The sequence below is a fragment of the Mesocricetus auratus genome, unplaced genomic scaffold, assembly GCF_017639785.1.
Source record: "Mesocricetus auratus isolate SY011 unplaced genomic scaffold, BCM_Maur_2.0 Super-Scaffold_100022, whole genome shotgun sequence".
Taxonomy (NCBI): domain Eukaryota; kingdom Metazoa; phylum Chordata; class Mammalia; order Rodentia; family Cricetidae; genus Mesocricetus; species Mesocricetus auratus.
The window spans coordinates 22,623,072-22,644,448 of record NW_024429203.1 but is presented as its reverse complement, the minus strand read 5'-3'; the positions used below and the strand labels follow the sequence as shown (position 1 = coordinate 22,644,448).

The 21,377-nt window shown below is 47.4% G+C and overlaps 2 pseudogenes; both read right to left on the bottom strand.

The window, feature by feature from the left end:
* Positions 1-2,665: 2,665 nt before the first annotated feature.
* LOC101827042 lies at positions 2,666-4,425 on the bottom strand (annotated as a pseudogene).
* Positions 4,426-20,687: 16,262 nt separating this feature from the next.
* On the bottom strand, positions 20,688-21,173 carry LOC121133468 (annotated as a pseudogene).
* Between the last annotated feature and the right edge of the window lie 204 nt (positions 21,174-21,377).

Below are 21,377 nucleotides of genomic sequence, written 5' to 3'. Positions count from 1 at the left end.
GTATTTTCTTGGTTAATGATTGGTGTGAGAGGGTCCAGCTCACTGTGGGTGCTTCTACCCCCGAGCAGGTGGTCCTGGATGGTAAGCAAGTCATGGAGAACGAGCTAGTAAGTAGTGCTCGTCCATGGCTTCTTCAAGTTCCTGCCTCCAGGCTCCCGCCTGAGTTCTGCCCTGACTTCTCTCGGTGATGGAACATGATTGGGATATGTAAGGCAAATAAACTCTTTTCTCCCCAAGTTGCTTTTGGTCATGGTATTTATCACAGTAATAGAAATCAAACTAGAGCACTAATACTCATTAATTAAAAAGGAACTTTCCGAAAGCCAGGCCTGGTGGCTCATGCCTGTGATATCAGAACTTGGGAGGCTGAGGCAAGAGGATGGCTGAAAGTTTGAGGCCAGTTTAGGCTGCGCTGTGAGTTTAAGGTCTACAGATGAGACCCTGTTTCAAAGAACTAACTAGCCTGGAGCTGGAGATACTCCGTGCTTGTCTAGCATGCGTGAAGTCCTAAGTTTGTTCCTCAGTACAGGGAGGGAAAACGCCAAGCCAACAACTGACCAAACACCATCTCATACCTTCTAAACACACAAAACCTTTTGTGTTATAGATTTCTTTATATGGTATAGTCTTTAAAAATTTATCCATATATATGATTTTCTTTTTTTGAGACAAGATCTTATTCTGCAGACCGGACTGGCTTCAAACTCATGATCTTCCTGCCCCAGCCTTCTGAGTGCTGGGTTTGGTTTCCAGTGTGCAGTCCTCTGCTAGCCCAGTAATATGTGACTGCTGTGACTAGGATCTAGTTTTACATTGCATATTCTAATCAGTCAGTGAAACATGGGACTAGATCCATCCATCCATCTCTATCACTTTTTTTTTTTTTGAGACAGGAGTTCATTATGCAACCCTGGCTGGTCTGGATCAGGTTGGCCTTGAACTCATAAAGTTCTGCCTGCTTCTGAGTTCTGAATGGTGGGATGTGCTTCATCATGCTTGGCTTTGCTAGCTTATTGTGAGACAGGTCTTGTTTTATGCAGCTTGCACTGGCTTGGGACTTAATATGCAGTCCAGACTGACCTTAAGCTCTTAGTTTTCCTGCCTTTGCTTTTACAGTGCTGGGATTACAGGAGTGAGTCACCACTTTACCAGTGTTTGAGAAGCACATTACGGGAATGGGAAGAAATTGCCAAGTAAATTGAGTAAATGAAGTGTTTCCATAATACCGTCTGAATGTATCCAGTAGCTATTAACCACATGTGGTTATTTAAACAAATTCAAGGGGATGATGAGATGGCTCAGAGTGTAAAGACATGACTGCACACGTGTGTTTTTGTGTGTAAATTTAAAAATAATAATAACTGAAGAAGAATAGGACTCTGGGGCCCATGCTACCCCCTGTGTGGAGTGGATGAAGTCCTAAGTGAATGTGTATTGTGGACATGAGCACGATGCCAAAACCCATGGAACTGGCCCAGTCTTCCCCTGGTCAATGCGTGAATGTTAACAGTAACTAAGATAAATAGCATTCACTACTTTATTTTGAAACAAAGTCTTACTCTGTAGCCTAGGCTGGCCTAGAATTCACTATCCAGCCCAGGCTGGCTTGAAGCTTGTGGGAAATGCTGCTACCTCTGCCTCCCACATGCCGGAATTTTATGCATGAGCTGCCACGCCCATAATGCTTTTTGTTTTTTGTCAGCGTAGAAAATGATGAGTTCATTATGGCATTTTTTTCATACCAGATGCCTTTCATACCACATCCTTACTCATTCCAAGACAGCTTAGGCTTAATGGCAATATTCTGGAAAGTCAGAGTGAATGCAGGGGAGCCTGGGGAATCAGATATTAATAACTGAAACGAAGGCAGGGCTTGACTAAGCACTCACGCGCCCCTCTCCTCCTCATGACACTCCCTAGTGCCACCATCTGAAATACAACAGGGACTTTTTGTTTGGTTTCTAGAAGGAAAAAAAACCCAAAACTTTCTTTTATGTCAGTACAGATACACAGGTGGCTCTGTTCCAGTCGTAATGCATAGCTGGATGAGTTGTCACAAATTAACATGCAGGCGCTGCAACCCAGAAACCAAGGCAACCAGCTCCTCTCAGAACTAGCCTCCCATTAGCCTGTTTACTCCTCCTTAAAAAATTGTTTTTAAGACAGGTCTCACTGTGTCACCCTGACTGTCCCAGAACTCACTATGTAGACAATGATGACTTTGAACTCACAGAGATCCTATTGCCTCTGCCTTGCATATGCCCGACGAAAGCAGTTTGCTACCAGGTACCAGCTTCTGATTCTTTTATTACATTTACTTATTTTTTTTATTGTACAGGTGTTTGCGCCTGCCATGGTCACTCGTGGAAGGCAGAGGACAGCTTTCAGGTGCCGGTGCTCTCCTACAGTATAGGTCCCGGGAACCGAACTCAGGTTATCCGACTTTGTATGTGAGTACCTCCCTCCACTTGCTGAGCCATCTTGCTTCTTATGTTTGCTGAGGTGAGATTCACTTCACATAAAATCAGCCAAATGTGTACAACTCAGGGGCATTTTGTGTGATTATATTATATAATTGTCACCTCTATCAAATTTCAACCATAACTCCATCTTCCCCATAGGAGACTGTTCCTGTGAAATAATTTCTCTCTCTCTCTCTCTTTTTTTACATATGAAGCTGTTTAATTAGGTTGTTAGCAATTTGGAAAGCCAGTTTGTGAGGACACATCCCTTCTGTCAGAGAGAACTGAGACCTCAGGTAGCCCTGGAGCAGAGGAACAGCTTTGATCTTTAGCAAAAGCTGTGAGTCTGTAGTTTTCTGACCAGCCTTGTGCCGCTCTGTAATCTCATCTTTCCTTCTGAGTCGAAGACCTCGCCCTCCTGGTGCCTGGGCTTGTGCAGCGGCTTCTGCAGGTGTTTGGGGTTTTAAGCTTGCTGATACCAACTTTTGTAGTGATGATAAGCTTCTGGTGTGTTCTTCGCAGAGGAACTCAATTGAGGGTAAGAGTTTCTGTCACAAGTAGCAAGCCACTGCCCAGCTGCTTCAGAAAAACTACCCACTTTCCCCTATGGGGCCTGGTGAGGATGATCAGGACCGTCCCAGGAGCGATGCTGGCACGAAGCCGTCTCACTTGTTGACTGAAGGGCTTTTTGCTATGGCTCAGCAGCTTCCAAGGCAAGTTTTCTGTAGGCTAATAGCTGGGCATTTTTCGAAGCTTAACCACTTGGGTACCACCATTCTTGTTACACCAACTGGTTTTGTGACAGTAGCAAGGACCTTCTACCTTTCTGAGTATTTTCTTTTGTACAGGGCCTTTCTGGAACACATAGCAGCTCAGAGAACCTGCCAACTCCTCTAACCAGGACAGGGCTTTAGCAGCAATGGGGTTTCCCCTTCTTGGGCTTTTAACCTTAGGGTCACCCTTTAGGCATTTTGGGCTGGATTGGGACGAGACAGGTATTCTGGCACTTGGGAGTCACAGAATACACAGCTCAGATGGAAAGGTATCCTGGAGCTCAGGAGCCAAGGACTACTACAGGCCACAGTAAGCATAGCAGTTTACCGCCCTGCCTCAGGGAAAGGCTTCCCAGCATATCAGCTGGGTCTTCCAGCTGGGGATGTTTGCCCAGTGTAGCAGTTTTGCTCCTGTAGGTTTCTTGGACGAAGTTGCTACAGTTCAGCTCTGCTCTGGAGAGTGGAGAGCAGAGAGTGGAGTGTAACAACTCTGTTCTGCCAAGGTAAGGTTTCCCCGGCCAAAGTGTTATAGCCCTGCTCGCTCTGCTCTGCTCTGCCCAGGGTTGCCTCTCCTCCACCATCATGCAAAAGAAGGTCTTCACCCAAAGCTCATCAAAGGGTTTTATTGGGAGGGAAGAATCCAGGAGAGTGGCTGCCCTCTGCCAGAGTGGAACAGCCAGGAACAGAGTGAACAGAGTGGAACAGCAGGAACAGCCACAGACTGAACAGACACAGGGTTTATATAGGGCTTCCAGGGTGGGGATTGGTCAGATTTCAATGCTGAGCTCAGATTGGCTAGAGCTCCTACTCCAGGATTGGTTAGTTTTCTGCACAGGGTTAGGGTCAGATTTGGCTCTGGTTTCAGGGCCAAAGTGTGTTTCTTTCTCTGGTCTTTTTTAGTCTTTTGGCTCCAATTTTAGGGCCAGGGTGCATTTCTCTCACTGACTCAGATTCCAGGGACAAAGTGTGTTCCTTTGGCAATGGTTTCAGGGTCAGGGTACATTTCTTTGGTTCTGGTTGCAGGGCCAAAGTGTGTTTCTTTGGCTCTGCTCAGGGTGTGTTTCTTTGGCTGGCCCCTTTTCCCTACAGCCAGCAGCAGGAGCACCAGCAGCAGTGGCATCACCACCTGCTTTCTTGGCTGCAGGTTTCTTCTCTTGTGTGTCAGGGTTCTCTCCCTTTCCACCTGCCATCTTGCAAGATGGGAAAGCCCTTCCTCATTCTTCCCACCCCAGCCTCTAGCAACCACCATGTGGTTACCTTTTATAGCTAACTCTTATTTAGCATAGGGTTTCCTAGTTTATCACCCAGCAGCATGTGCCAACACTCTATTCCTTTATATGGCTGAATAATATTCCAAAGCATGCATTGTAAGCATTGCCTCTCGGATGGAAGGCATTCTGGCACTCTGGAGGGAGCCAAAGAATACTGAGTGTTATAGTTCATATGGAAAAGTAATCTGACCATCAGGAGTCAGGGAATACCACAAGTCACAGTAAGCATAGCAGCTTACAGCCCTGCTCCAGGGAAAGGCTTCCCCAGTGTAAGAGCTCTGCTCTGGAAGGGGAGGGCTTTGCCAGCTTGCAGTTCAGCTAAGGGCCCGTGTGTGTGTGTGTGTGTGTGTGTGTGTGTGTGTGTGTGTGTGTGTGTGTGTGTGTGTGTATACTGTTGTAGTCATGTGCCCTCTCCTGCCCCCACCCAGTGTAACAATTCTGCTTTGCCTGCGAAAGCGTTACATCCCTGCTCCTCTCCACTCTGCCTCTGGTGAAAAGTTGTTACTTCTCTCCTCCCCTCCATTCCAGGAAAGGAAGGTCTCACCCAAACCTCATTCATGATATTTATTGGGAGGGAAGACTCCAGGAGAGTGGCTGCCTCTGCCAGGGTGGAAGAGGACAGCAGCAAACCAAACAGGCACAGGGTTTATATAGGGCTTCTTAGGGGCAGAGTTTTTCCATGGAGAAGATTTCCAGGGTGGGGATTGGTCAGACTTCAGTCCCTGAGTTCAGACTGGCTAGATCTCATGCTCAGGGATTGATTGGTTTCCCCCCTCTTTCTTTTAAAGGAGTTACTTCAGCCAACAAGGAGCCACACCTAAGCACGATACCCCAAAGCTATTGGTGGAATGAGTTCCCACAAGCCCTGAGCTCTGCAGGGAGGGGTTTGATGGAGACCTCTTGTTTACACCCTCTCCAGGGGTGTCGGGCTGTGGGTCTCTGCATCCGTCCCCGTCTGAGGGTGTGCTTTTTGGCTACCCTTTCCTCACATGCATAAGCTATATTTATTTATTCATCTGCTGATAGGCGTTTTGACTTCGCTTTTTGGGTTTTGTGCTGTTGTGAGCGGTCACAGGAGAATGCCTGTTTGACCAGATCTTTTCCAGTTCTTCTGTATGTATTTCTAGATGGAGAGTTGCTGTGCTGTTTGAAAAGTTTATGTCCAGGCAGTGTGCAAGCGCACACCCATAATCCCAGCAGGTGGGAGACTGAGTTGGGAGGATGTTGTCTTTGAGGCTAGCCTGGGGTACATGACAAGCCGTTTTCAAACACTGAGACAGAAGAGAAGAGGCCAAACAAATAACAAACAACAAAAGCAGAAACAAAACCAAAGCTTATGGTCCATTTCTTTTTGAGGAAACGCCTATGTTTTGCATTGAGGATGAGCCCTTTATACTTCATATGCAGCATGCGGGCCCCAGGGGCTTCCCATTGTCACTAAAACTTCATTTTTATGCAAAACATTCCTTTGAGACAGAATCTCATGTTTTCCAGCTAGCCTTACACTTGCTAATATAGTTGAGGATGACCTTGAATTTCTGATCCTTTTGCCTCTATCTCCTAAAGCCTGGCATTGTAGGCATGTACCGCCACGCCTGCTTTATGTGGCATGTATGCTACACAAGCACTCTACCAACTGAACTACGTCCCAGGCCCTAGTGTCTGTTTGTCTGTCTGTCTGTCTGTCTCTGTGGTATATGTGCATGGTGTGTGTGTGTCCATGCTATACCCCTGCACGTATGCTTGCAGAGGCCAGGAGGCTGTCATGTGCTCTCTCCCCTTGCTCCCTTGAGACAGGTCTCTCACTGAAACTGTTGGGAAGCTGGTGGCCATCAAGCCCCAGAAATCTTCCTGTCTCTACTTCCCCCTAGAGATCTTCCTGTTTCCACTTTGCCCCAGAACTGGGGTTGCAGGTGTGTAGGACCATGCATAGTGTGTTTTATGTGGGTCATGGCAGTTTGACGCAGGTCCTTTGGCTTGTGCAGAAATGCTCTTACCCAGTGAACCATCTCCCCAGCACCTCCCTGCCCTATTTTCTTGAAAAAACTATAATCATGCTAGTGGCCATGAGGTGACATCTCTTTGTGAGTTTTTACTCTTTAAAAATAATTTTAATTATTTACTATATGTTTTTGTGCACACAATGTATGTATGTGAGTATAGGTGCTTGCTATTATTTATGATTTTTTAAGCTTGCCTGAGGATTCAGAAAGCAAAGTTGGTCACAACCTATAGAAACCAGGCACACCCCTTTAATTCCAGCAGACAGAAGCTAGGAGGTGGTGGTATACACCTTTAATCCTAGGACTCGGGATCAAGAAATAGGCAGATTTCTGTGAGTTCAAAGCCACCCTGATCTGCACAAGAACAAGTCAGTCTAAAAGAGAATTATAACTCACACCTTTAATTCCAACTTTAGGGAAGCATATAAGACAGAAGCAAGGTCTCAGAGAGGCATTTGTTCTCCAGCCACACTGAGGAGAGGCAGCAGTTTGAGGCTTGGTGAAGAGCTCGTGCGTGGATCAGCCCTTTCAGCCTGTGCTAGAGGTTAGAGTTAGAGACCAGTCACTTTGCTTTCCTGATATTCAGCTTGAAACCTGAACCCCAATACCAGTCTCTGGGTCTTTTATTATTTGTGCCACAGCTCCGAGGTCAGAGGACGATAATTCTCAGTCAGGTGGTGGTGGCGCACAAGCCTTTAATACCAGCACTCAGGAGGCAGAGGCAGGCAGATCTATATGAGTTCGAAGCCAGCCTGGTCTACAGAGTGAGTTCCAGGACAGCCAGGGCTACACAGAAACTCCACATTGGGAAAAACCAAAGGGGGAAAAGAAATTTTTTTTCACCTTTGTGTGTGCTCTGGGGATTGAACTCAGATCATCAGCCTTGCACATGTGTGTGTTTACTCAATCAGCCACATGGCCAGCTCTCTCCTAGGATCTTTTTGGCATTTTACAAATGGCTAGTTATGCTAAGAGTCCTTCCATGAGTTTGCTGTCCACTTGTGGTTGATCTTTTGAGAAATGTCTATTCAAGACTCTGTCCATCCAGGTGTAGTGGCACACTCCTTTAGTCCCAGCAGAGACAGGTGGATCTTTGTGAGTTCCAGGTCAGTCAGGACTACATAGTAAAATTTTGTTCCAAAAAAATCAAAAAATGAAAAGTACTTTTCTCATTTAAAGCTGTATCATTAGCCTCTCTTTCCTGTTGAGTTCTGTACATTACACCTGCAGTCTTCTGTCTCTTATTAGGACACTGTCTTGGGTTTCCATTGCTGTGAAGAGACACCATGACCATGGAAACTCCTATAAGAGAAAACATTCAGTTGGGGTGGCTTATAGTTTCAGAGGTTTAGTACATTATCATCACAGCAGGATATGGTAGTGTGCAGGCAGACATGGTGAGATATCTAAGAGTTCTATAATTTTTTTTTTTTTTTTTGAGACAGGGTTTCTCTGTATTGTTTTGGAGGCTGTCCTGGAACTGGCTTTGTAGACCAGGCTGGTCTCAAACTCACAGAGATCCACCTGCCTCTGCCTCCCGAGTGCTGGGATTAAAGGTGTGCACCACCAAAGCCTGGCGAGAGTTCTATATCTTGATCCATAGGAAGTGAACTGTGTCACCGAATGTAGCTTGAGCATAGGAGACATCAAAGCTCACTCTCACAGTGACACACTTTCTCCAAAAAGGCCATATCTACTCCAACAAAGCCACACCTTCAAATTGTGCCACTCCCTATGGGGCTGTTTTCTTTCAAACCACCATAGACACTGGTCCTGGGGCAGCAAGGTGCAGTGGGTAGAAGAGCCGCCCAGCCTTGTGAGTTTGATCCCTGGGACCCACATGGTGGGAGGAGAGAACTGACTCCCACAGGTCGTTTTCTGTCTGCCCACATATACACACTCAAATGAATACAGTAATTATCAAGGACACTAATTCTACTAGACCAGGGCCCTGCCTTCACCCAATCTAAGGAGCTCACCCAATTTTAACTACTTTTTTATTCTCTCACACTGGTGGTTCAATGTAAAGGGAAGCCTTCCCGCCAGCCTGGTTCCAGAGCCGCATCAGTCCCAAATGAACACACAGGAGGCTGTGTTAATTATGAAGCTGTTGGCCTTGCTTGTTTCTTACTGGCTAGCTCTGACTTAAGTATTTACCCCATAATTGTTAATCTAAGTATTTCTCTTACCGGAGAAGTTTCTGGGCTTCCTATCCCATGGTGTTACATCTTGACTTTCTGTGTTTCTCCTTCCCAGAGTCCTCCTGGACTACTAATCCCACCTATCTTGGTTTCCTATTGGCCAGCAGTGCTTTATTGACATATACACAGGACTTCCCCAACAGTTCAAGCTTTAGCATGTGAATTTGGGGAGACGCAAACATTGATATGTAGTAGTTCACTTTTCCCTTTTAATTTTTCAGTCTGTCTTTTTAGAATTAAGGAATGGGTTCCACTGTGTGTGTGTGTGTGTGTGTGTGTGTGTGTGTGTGTGTGTTGTGTGTACTTGTGTGCCACGGCTGGAATGTGGAGGTCAGAGAAGAACTCAGGAACTGGTTCTCTTTCCACCGTGTGGCTTCCTGGGACTGAACTCAGGCTCCCATCGGACTGCAAGCACCTTTGCTTGCTGAGCCATTTTGCCAGCCCTTTGCTCTAGTCTTACCCCAGCAGGGACTTCCCCTGTGCCTCCTGTCCGCGTCTGGATGGTTCTTTTCCTTCCTCCAGCCAGCACCACTCTGCTTGGGCATCGCATGCTTCCATTACCTTCCCTGATCCCTTCAGGATCTTGTCCGTGTCCCTCATGCCCCAACCCCCTTCTAGCTTCATGCATAGTGGCTTTTGACGCCCTTAGTTTTGGTGAAGTCCAACTCGTCTATTTCTTTTTGTCTGCTTTACCTTTTATGTCCTATCTGAGAAGTCCCTTCCAGATCTGAGCTTATGAAAATCCATGTTTATCTTTTCTAGCCTGTTGATCCATTTTGAATTGGTGTCTGAGGATGCTGTCTGTCACACAGCCGGCTGCTTCCTTCTGCACACGTGGCTATCTGGTCTCCCCGGCACCATCTGCTAAAGACCGTTTTCTCCCAGTTGAATGCTCTCACCACTTACGTGTAACACTAACTGGCCATGGGTGCGTGGCTTCCTACTTTTTAGCCCATTAATCTGTGTGACTCTGCTCACTCTTCCATCAGCACCACACTGCTTTGGCTACCGTAGCTCGGAAACAAGCTTTAAAATGAGGATGCATGAGTCCCCCAAGCCGGCTCCATCACGGCAGGCGAGTGTCGAGTCTATCCATTTCTGTAAGTGGATCCATGCAGCATGCACCTTGGGGTTTGCCTTCTTCCACTTGATGTCCTGCTGGGATGCGCCCTGCAAGGTAGTTAAGTAACGCACTTACACGATCTAGAAAAACCACAGAGAATGAAAGATGAATGTGAAAAAGCAGGAGACGGCGCTGTGACACCGCTGGTTTCATTTTCTTGGGTCTTTCCGGAGAGAAATTTCAGGCATAGGCAATCCTCTGATGGCGAACCCGATTCCTGCTCTAGTGATGGCGGCACAGAGGTCAGAGGGCGTAGGGTCCGTCTCCAGCCCACCTCACGGAGATCTTAAGAAACAACCTTTGACCTAGAAGTGGGCTCCTAGAGCCAACAGGCCAAATTTGGTTTTGAATTGAAGATCTAGATCCTGAGTCATGATGGTTTATCTTGACTGGGTTGAGAGACCCCTAGAAAATGGGTAAAACACACTTCCGGATGTTGCATGAGGGGCGTTTCCAGAGCTGACTGGCACTCGGGTGAGTGAGCAAACCGAAAGAAGGAGATCCTCCTGACAGCACTGTCCAGCAGGCTGGGGACATGTGCACACATGTGCAGCTCATCTTCCTCTGCAGCCAATGCCTGCTCGCACCAGATCCCCAGATTCTTCAGTCTGAGCGTTGCTTCACACCAGCCACTCTCCCAGGAGGTTTGGGACGTCGCGACAGGCTGCATCATGGCATATGTGTGTGTGTGTGTGTATGCACGCATGAGATAATATGTACCACATGTGGGTGTATGATGTGTGATGTATAGGCCAGAAGACAACTTCAGGTGTTATTCCTCGGGCCTCCCTCCCACCCCCATGTTTTGAGTTAGGATCTTTCACTGTTCTGGAATTCCACCAAGTAGAGTAGGTTGACCGACCAATAAGCCCCAGATCCTCTATGCTGAGTTTTTAAAAAATTTATTTTGATGTATGTTGATGTTTTGTCTGTGTGTGTGTCTGTACACCACAGGCATGCAGTGCCCACAGAGGCCAGAGTAGGGCATTGGATCCCCTGGGACTGGAGTCACAAATGGTGTGAGTTACCATGTGGGTGCTCATAGTGAAACCCAGGTCCTCTGCAAGAGAAACCAGCACTGCTAGCCACAAAGCCTCTCTCTCCCACCCCATGCTGGCTTTATGTGAGTTCTGGGGATGGGGATTCCAACTCAGGTCCTTGTGTTTGTAAGGCAAATACTTCACCTACTGAACTGTCTCCTCAGCCCCCATTGTTCCCTCTTGTCTTGAGGGCCCCAACTTAGACTGAACAGCTGCTGGGTTCCTGGCTCTCCAGTCTTCCCATGGCTACTGTGGGACTATTCAGCCCCTCATCCTGTACACCAGTCAGCTGAGTCTCCTTTTATAACTAAATACACTCTGTTGGGTCTGGTCCTCTACAGGACCCTAATATTCTAGCCCGGTAAAATAAGGTGTACTTTCATCTCAGAGCAAAAATCTGAAGCTTACAGCTTGTGACCTTGGCCCTTTGGAGGCTGAGGTAGAAGGACCCTGAGTTCAAGACCAGCCTAAGTGATATAATGAGCTCAAGGCCAGTCTGGGCTATACAGTGAGTTGCAGACCACGTGAGATACACAATGAGAATATCTCCTTTGCTCTTCCTGGGTCTTCATCATTGTCCTGGAATGACACTCTGAGCCTTGTGAATGCCAAGATGGGCTTCGGGAGGGTACCACACAGCTTCATGAGCCTGGCTCTGGAGACCAATAGAACACAAGAACTCTGCAAATAGAACTAACATGAACAGCTCTGCCCAAATCACAGTCTGAACTGGTGCTAAATCCCACCAGGCTGAAACAAGACCACAACCACAATTTTTGAGCCAAATTTGCAGCACGCTTTATTAAATACTGGCCAGGTCCATACCTGGGGTTCCCAGAGAAAGTGATAGGGGATGCTCTTCTGTATGCTGTGAATATATGTTTCTCTTACTGGTTGATGAATAAAGCTGTTTAGGCAATGGACAGACAGGATTTAGCCAGACAGAAAATCAAAACAGGGATAGAGAAAGGTAGTAGGTGAGTGAAGGAGACGCCTTGTAGCTACCAAGGAAGCAAGAGATCCAGACATCACAGTAAGCCAACACCACGTGGAGATACACAGATTAATAGAAATGGGTTAATAATTAAGAGAGAGCTAGCCAATAAGAAGCCTGAGCCATTGGCCAAACAGTTTATAATTATCATAAGCCTCTGTGTATTTATTTGGGACTAAACGGTTATGAGACCAGTTGGGACAGAAACTTCAGACTACAGATAGGCCTCTAATTAAGTTAGTCAGGCAAAACCCACAAGGCTACGTACTTCCTGCCTTCATCCAATCGGGGCCAAGCATATAACCTGATGTACTTTCTGCCTACCTACCTTCCACATATCCTGTGTAGTTGGGATAACCAACCTTGTTTACAGAAGTGAGAACACATGGCTTATTACGTGTTGTTGTTATGAGCAACAGCCCCCAGCACCCCTGGAAATTATCTGTACTTGGGCAAGTGGAGCTTACAGGTTAGAGGCATTTTTGCTTTATAGCCCTATTAAGCACAGTAATTTAAACTCAAAACATAAAACATAATGTTAGCCCTTACACTAGTGTGGCAGAAAGGTCCTGTGGACATGAAAACCTCTGAGTGAATGTTTGATGAGAAACAAGATGGACACTATTCAGAGACTCCCACCGATTCCTTCCTGCTTGAAGAACTATGGGTAGTTGTGCAGAGACTCCCACCGGTTCCTTCCTGTTTGCAGAACTAAGGGATAGTTGTGCAATCAACAAACTTGGCAAATGCAGCTTCAGCAAAGCACTGCAATTTACGTCACCAGGAACAGCACAAAGTGATGTGGGGTGCCCGCCCGTCAGATGGATGGAGAGGGACACACCTGCTGAGGATTTACTGCCTCAAAAGTATGTGCTGAACGTAACTCTGAGGAATTGCCAAGCAATCCCAAACCGACCACCCCATGCGCTTGGAAAACTAGAATAAATGTAGGGTGGAGTGATGGTAAATCGCCTGGGGACTGTTTAGAAAATAAACCTAGCGACCCAGGTGTGGTGGCACACACCTGTTATCCCAGTGCTAGGAAGGCAGAGGCAGGTGGGCCCAGCAAGTTCCAGACCAGCGTAATCTATCTTGTGAGTTCCAGGCCAGCCAGCCAAGATCACATATGGAGACTCTGTCTAAAAAAAAAAAAAAAAAGGAGTAAGGCAAACGTCTTCGTCTGTGCATACATACACACATGGCAAAACACTCATGTACATAAAATAAAATTAAAAACCTCAAAAAAGAAGAGGTTTCCATGGGGATGTATATTTGGGGAGAAGGTGGGGCTCATATGACATCATCTGGCTTCTCTATCTTGAATCTTCTCTTTGATTTTGTCTATGACCTCGGCTTGGTTTAAAGTCTTGATATGTTCTGGCTTTCTTTGGAATAAGCCCAAGCTCTTTGATTCTGAAGCCATACTGCATACTGTTGCTTTCAGATTCTTCCTTTTTTTTTTTTTTTTTTTTTTGCATGTATTGTCAGTGAGGGGTGGGGTGTAGATGCTCTGGGGGTCAGAGGACCACTGTTGTGTTTTCTCCCTATCATGTGGGTTCTGGGATCAGGCTTGGCAGCAAGCACCTTTACCTGCTGAGCCTCTCACCAGGCTTCCTTCCCCTGTTCCTTCCTGAGACAAGTTTCTGTTTGGAAGCACAGCTGGGTTAAGGTTTGTGGTTGACTGTCAGCACCAGTTTTCAGTGGATCCTCTGTGAATCGGCTGCAGCCGTCCTGGCAGTCAGTGTCAGGAGCATTGTCCAGTCCTGGGGAGGTGGGAGGGGAGTCCTGGCATCTACCCTAGGCTGTAGCTAACCAGAGTGTTCTTGTGAAAATGCAAATCTGAGCTGTCCTGTGCCCAGCTGAAGAGTCCTAGTTAGCTGTCCAGTTCCTACGGCATTCGTAATACTAGGTCACAATCTGTGAATTCATGGGTTTGTCGGGTGTTGTCACTTTGGTCTTTATTTAGCATCTAAAATTTGAGATGTGAATAATTTATGCAGAGGTCATTGTAGTTAATGATGCATATAAATGGGTGCTGGAATCCTAGTTTCAATCTGTGGATTCTATGAGTGCGATTGTTACATGGGGGATTTTTTAAAGGTGTGTGTGTGTGTGTGTGTGTGTGTGTGTATGTATGTATGTGTGTGTATGTGTGTGTGTGTGTCTGTGTGTGTGTGCGTGTGTGTGTATGTGTGTGTCTGTGTGTGTGCGTGTGTGTATGTGTGTGTGTGTGTGTGTGTGTTTGGGGGCCAAATCTAGAACCTTGCAAGTTCTGGGCAAGTGAGTATCTACCACTGAGCTAAATTCTTAGCTCTTGGCTTTTTGAGACAAGGTCTGTGTTTGAATTCTTCTTACTGCAGTAGTAGGTATTGAACTAGAGCCTTCATGCCCTAAAGGGAAACATTTTAGCACTGAACTATATCTCAGACTATGGCCTTAACGTTTTGATTCTTCTGTCTCTTGCTCCCAAGTGATTCTTGGGGTGGGGAATCATTTTTCTTCAGTGTAGCCACTGCTCCAAAAAGTAACCCCTTCCCTCATGCTCATGGAAGCAACACAGACTAAACTCAGTAGATCTCTCTCTCTCTCTCTCTCTCTCTCTCTCTCTCTCTCTCTCTCTCTCTCTCTCTCTCTCTCACACACACACACACACACACACTCACACACTCACACGTGTGCCTATGGAGATGCTGGATCTTTCTTTCTACCATGTAGGTTGGAGGATTGAACTGGGGTCCTCAGGCTTGATGGCAAGCACCTTTATTCACTAAGCCATCTCACTGGCTTCAACATGTGGGTCTTGATTGGGGAATGCTGGCGGTGGGAGGTTATGGGGAGGGGCAGCAGGAGTCTTAGGAGAACTTCTTTTTGCTCAACTTTGCCATGAACCTGAAACCATTCTACAAAATGAAGTCTATTTTTATTATTATTTTATAATGGCATTAGAGTTTGAGGGAAGAACAATAAGACAGTCAAGCTGGAGATCTGCCAGTTGCTAGGAGGAGAGGGTACAGGGAAGTCTCTTAAGTTAGGTTTGGAGGCAGAGAAGCAGTGAGAAAGCCTGGAGTGTTTGAGAAGGCATTTTTAGGAGCGCCGCGTCATGGGTCTGAGTTGAAAGGATACCCAGTTCTAGATTCTTGCATCCCAGGATAAAGGTTTGTACCAGTGATTAGAGATAGAAATGTAGACAACTTATTTAAGAAAGGGAAGGGCAAAGATGTGAGGGGGTAGTGAGCGGAGAGGAGTCCCCAAAGTACTTGGGCCATGGGGACCATGACCCTTTACAAGACATTTACATAATGCCTGCCTCACCCATTTGTGTAAATGGAGCCTATTTTTAACTGTGAACTTTTACTTTCAAATAACCCCGGGAAGCCTCTAGGTGGGACTTTGGGCCACACTGGCTCGGTGTGGATGTCGGTCCCCGGTGAGAGCTTCCTCAGAGCGGTCCTGTTATTTGAAAAGCTCTCTCTCCGGAGCTTTTTCATCCACGTTCTGAAGGCAGCAGCCTCTAGGGTAGAAGAAACAAGTGTGGTGAGGAGTCTGTTTTCATTCACCATCTATATTTACAGCCGTGCCTCGTTCCTTCACTTGAGGGTGGTGGCCAGGAAGGAAGGGCCAGGGGGCATGACTAAGGAAGTGGCTCAGGACAAAGAGAGACGCTCCTCAGATCCAAAGCCCCACATACAGCACCTGGCATATCCTTTCTGCCGCCCATTTCACAGATGAGGAAACACAGCCTCCCAGAGTCTAAAAGGCTCACCCAAGCCACTGCACCTGATATCTTTGGAGCATGTCAGAGCCACAACACTGTTGAGCTGGGGACATGGTGGCCTAGGGTTCAGCTTTGCTTCTTGGCTCTTGAGAAGTACAGTTGGGGGTGGGGGCGTGATGTCAGTGGGGACTCCAAGCCTTGGCTTCTGTAGGAGTGTTTCCTCCCCTTGGGGCTGCTTTCCTTAGCGTGGAACTGGATCTCCTCAGTAGCTGCTCCTGTCTCAGAGAGCTGGGCTGGCAGATGTAAGTGCGAGTTCTCGAGGCTTAGGCCACTGCAGTCCCTCTCCCCTTTCTCCTGGTGGAGTCCCGCCTTCCTCCAGCAACTCCTGGACTTGCAGAAGCCTGGTGAGGTCTGTTGCTTTTTGAGCCTCAGTGTGTCTATCTGTGAACCAGGTTGGTCCGTGTCTAATCAGCCTGCCTCAGAGCTGTATCAGGAGGCTTCGCTCTGTTCCCTCCCTCATCCTGGCCCTGCAGAGAATAAGCCACCTGCTAGGGATATTTTCAGATACAGCTTAATTAAATAAATCATGATGGGAAATAGACAGCGTTGTGACAGTTCTCCGGCTCGTTTGGCTCCTTGGAAGGCCTGGAGCTGGTTTCTGAGTAGGCTGGGGATGCTGCAGGCCCTGTGTGAGGCCCCTCCCTCTTTGCCTGGCTGAACTCAGCTCCAGACCAAGGCTTCCTTCTCTCCCCTGAAGGAGCCTGCCTCCCCTGCTGCCGGCAAACTGTCCCCATTTGCTTCCACCTTTGAGCAGCTCTGGGTTTCTCCTGCAGATCTTTGTGTGTTGACCCAGTGCCCATCTTTAAAGAACATTAGTTGGGTTCCTGCCTGGAATAGGGTGTGTCACAGGCCTGAGGGATGAGCAGAGGGTAGTCAGCCCTTCCCTGTGGGCTTAGCGTTAAGACAGGAACACGCTTGTGAAGGAAAGTATGTACCATGATAAGATGATAAGATTGGTGCCTGCTGCTGGGAAGAGGGGACCTCAGGCCAGCTGGGGAGATGGAGAGAGACTCGGGACCTTTGCCAGGTTTCTCTTTGGCTCCCATTTCCCATTCTCCGTTAGCCTTTCTCAAACAAGCTCTCCATATAGGGCACCAGAGCGCAGAAATGTTCTCATCTTAGTTGATAAACTCAGATATGTGAGAGCCAATTCTCTTTGATCCCCCCTCGCCCGCCCCCCAGTCTCAAGTCATATATTACAAGCCTACTTGGAACTCTCCACATAGCCAAGGATGACCTTGAATTCCTGACCTTCCCCCTACATACTGAGATTAGAGGTGTGTGCTACAGTGCCTGGTTTAGGGGATGCTTGGGTTTGAACCTAGGGCTTCTCCACGCAAGCACTCTTCGGTTGACCTACATCCACAGCCTCAATCACCATTGTTTTAAAGCTCTATGGGAAGGATGAGAAAAGAGTACACGAAAAGTGACCTTGGAAGGGGGAGGCAGGCGGATCAGGACTTCAAGGCACGTCCTCAGCTACAAAGCCAGCTCTGCACTTAAAACAAAACAAAACCGCACCTCAGATAAGCCTACGAGGTTCTAAAGGCCAGATAAGAACTCTTTCTTTCTTCTTTCCTGTCTTTCAAGTGTGCGAGTGTGCGTGCATGCTTCGTCAGGCAGAGGACTTTCAGGAGTTGGTCTTCTCTTTCTATCGTGAGCTCCAGGGACTGAACCCATGTCACTTTGACCTGCTGAGCCATCTTCCCATCCTAGACACACATTCTTATATATCCCCACATTGACAGATGAGTTCATGGGCCCTGGTTTTTTTTTTTTTTAATCTTAAAGTGACCTGGTTTAGACACTCACTGTGTGAGTGAGTGCCTGTGTTAATTCACAACCTAGTACTGTGAAAAAACTATCAGATACAATTAAGTTATAAAAAGGAGATAGCTATGCTTTGTTCATAATTTCAGTTTTTGGTTCATTATCCTCTGCTCCATTGCTCTAGGCCTGTGGGAGCAGAGTACATCATGGCACAAAGCACATGGGGAGGGGAGGGGAGGGGAGGTTAGGGATGGGGTGAGGTGGGGTGGGAGGGATGTTCCTAAAAAGGCAGATTGTTGAGGGTTTGGTCCCCAGCTGGTGGCACTAGAGGGAGATGATGGGATCATGAGGCCATTGCTCACTGATGAGTTCCCACTGAATGACAAGAGCCCCTGGTTGGAGAAGCCGCTGAGCACATGTCTTTGAGGGGCATATCTTGTCTGTAGGAGAAGCCGCTGAGCACATGTCTTTGAGGGGCATATCTTGTCTGTAGGAGAAGCCGCTGAGCACATGTCTTTGAGGGGCATATCTTGTCTGTAGGAGAAGCCGCTGAGCACATGTCTTTGAGGGGCATATCTTGTCTGTAGGAGAAGCCGCTGAGCACATGTCTTTGAGGGGCATATCTTGTCTGTAGGAGAAGCCGCTGAGCACATGTCTTTGAGGGGCATATCTTGTCTGTAGGAGAAGCCGCTGAGCACATGTCTTTGAGGGGCATATCTTGTCTGTAGGAGAAGCCGCTGAGCACATGTCTTTGAGGGGCATATCTTGTCTGTAGGAGAAGCCGCTGAGCACATGTCTTTGAGGGGCATATCTTGTCTGTAGGAGAAGCCGCTGAGCACATGTCTTTGAGGGGCATATCTTGTCTGTAGGAGAAGCCGCTGAGCACATCTTGTTCATATCCCTTTCTGCCTGTGTTGAGTTCTAATCCTCATTATTTCAGAATGTGGCAGTGTTGGGAGATAAAGCCCTTAAAGAGGCAATTAAGTTACAATGAGGTCTTGAGGTCCTAATCCAATGTGACTGGTGTCCCTATAGGAGGAAGAGAGCAGGACAAAGATGTGTGTGTACGTAGAATAGAGAGAGATGCCAGAAGAAGATTGCCTTCTGTAAGGCAAGCAGAGAGGCCTTGGAGGAAACAAAACCTTTTTTTAAAAAATAGATTACAAATTTTATTATTACTGTGCATATGATGTCAGTCATGTGAGTGCAGGCACACACAGACCAAGGGACATGTGCGGAGGTCAGAGGGCCACTCTCATAAGTCCGGTCTCTCCTTCCACTATGGGGTCTGGAGAGCGTTATCGGGTCACCAGGCTAGTGCAACCAAGTGCTTTCCCCCACGGAGTCATCTTGCCAGCCCCAGAAGAAAACTACTGTGCTGGGGCCTTGTTCTCAGGGTCCCAGTTTCCAGAACTATGAGAACTAAGATTCTTCTGTTCAAGCTACCCTGTCTGTGGTTTTGTTATGTACATATTGCTATGATGGCATATCTACTTTGTTTTCTGTTGCTGAACCTGTGGCTTGGTAAGAGTCACTTGTTCCCAAGAGTTTGACCACTTATGAGTCCATTAGGAGACTGCCCATTTCGAAAATAAATCTTGTTCCATAATCGACTGAGGCTGATGTCAGGCATCTATGGGTGGGAACACAACCGCAACACTTAGGAGGCAATTTGACAGCCTATGAGATAGAGAAACGGGACTAGAACTGAACAGCTACATAGTAAACGCTAGCAGTGACCTCCCCACTGGGATTTAGGACCTCTCTAAGCCAAGGCATTTTGTCCTGGCTTACAGTACCAGGTGTGAGTCCCCAGTCTATGGAGTAGGCCAGAATCTAATCAGAAATGCACTTATAACAACTGTGACACTTTTGCATGAGTAGGCACATCTTGATACTATAGCAGGTAGTGTCCATAGTTGGTGACAGTTATATCCCTGAAGTTCACACAGTGTCTTAGGACACTGTGAAAGCCAGCCAGCAGGAAAGGAGATTCTGGTGCAGTTCCAGTACAACTTCTTAATGTCTTAGAACCAAAAGAGTCAGCGTCTTTGGCGATGTGATCTTACCATCTAGTTTTAGCATGCAGCCAATAGCAGTGGCAATAGCTTGTATGGTGTGGAGATCCAGAATATTATTTTGGCTAACAACTCCTGGTGAGGTTAGCCTACCCTTGGCACCGAGCTTTTCAATAGGCAACCATGTGGCTTCTGGACATGCCCTTCCTGCTTATACAGGGTACTTTCACTTAAATTCGGTAATTGTTAGCTTTGCTGTTCTTCCAGATGTTTTTACAAGCCTGCAAGACACCCAAGGGTTAGCATTATACAAAGAAGCCTTTTTGCAGAGAGTGGGTAGGATCTGAAGCCTGTCATCATCCATTTGAAGGGCCTGCCAGTTGGTCACGAGCAGCTAAGGGGATGCGAAAAGAGGTAGCAAGGTCCAATTCGGTGCAAAATGGTCTAATTTCTTCTATCAAACGTTTTGTCAAAGGGCAGTGTTTGGCACAGCAGCATTGGTGGAGGATGCTGTAGTTCTTCACAGTTCAGTCATTTTCTGTGAGCTGTGTCCCCTCCCTTCTCTTCCTTATCCTGCCACAGGGCCTCTTCATGTCTGCCCAGCCCTGACAGTTTTAGTAGGGCCAGCTTGCACAGTTTGGCCTGCCTCAGCCTTACTAGGAAGCAGGTTATGCTCTACCTTGCCCCGCCTGCTTCTGGAGTCACCTCCCCAGTTCTGGTAGGCTCTGGGTCAGCACTGTGGGCCTAGACTTTCCACTCATTCACCTGGCTGTTTGAAGGGCTCGGGGCTCGGTGAACAGTCTTTACCCCTAGTATATGGAGAGAAATGCATGCAATGTACTTGGGGGAATAACAGCCCACACCTAGGTGGAGCTTAATCTTTACTTGCAAGTTGTTCCGAGGCTTAGAGTTTTCCAGAAACTATCATAACATTTGATTTTCTGTTAATTTTTCCCTAGGACCTCCAGCTTGTCGCATTTGCCTTTAACTGCCCGGACAGATCCCTTTGTCTGCTTTGTTCTTCTCTAGTCCCCTCTTGATAGTTTTAGCACTTTACAGATGCAATTCACCGGCTGGTCTAAGTTATTCAGATCTGCAAAACCCTCTCTTACCTCATAGAGATCATGCCTCAACACAGGGCTCAGCAAAGCCACTAAAGCCCCTACCAGTCCCTTGAACCCTACTGAATTAACTAACCTCTTACAGTGTTTATTTGTCTTCTCTCTGTCAAACTCTGAGCCAAGCACTTTCCCCAGACTTCCTGGGCAGGGGACACACAGGACAGACTACACGAACGGACTGTGGAGGTGGATGTGGAGATGGCTGCTTCACGTGGTGAAGAGGACGAGAAGCAGGCAAAAGAGCCCCATGGCCTCTGAGAGTGCAAAGCCCAGACTCGCTCAGGAGAAGGGCTGTTGCTTCAGAGAAGGGTTCCTGGCATAACCAGTGATGAGGATCCCCAAAACAGTCCCAATCCCAGCCCCAGAGCCAGCCACCCCAACTGTAGCATCCCAGCCCAATGAACTTGGCAGCTGTGTCGATGTCCCTGGAAACGACAGTGGTTTGGAAGCCATGGCTAGGGATGAGTGAGGTCGAGGACGAGGGGCTGCCAGGCTGCTGAGGCCCCCATCTGTCCACGTCTGTGGTCGATTCAACTCCACTGCAGACAGGGGGCGACTCAGCAGCTGAGAGGGTGCTCCCGATCAAGGAGTGGGTGGAGATGAACTTGGAGCAGGCATACATTTTCAGAGGTGAGGGACCAAGCAGGAGAGCTGCTCCCAGGGTAGAGAAGACAGAGACAACCAACCTCTTGCTTAATTCTCCCACAAACAGTCCTGTCTGGTCTGGTGAACCGAGCATCACTCATGGCCCCTCCCATTTTCAGTTCCTTTAGTTAAACCTGCCATTCCTCTTTTGTCTTTCAGTTCTACTATTCATAGATATGTG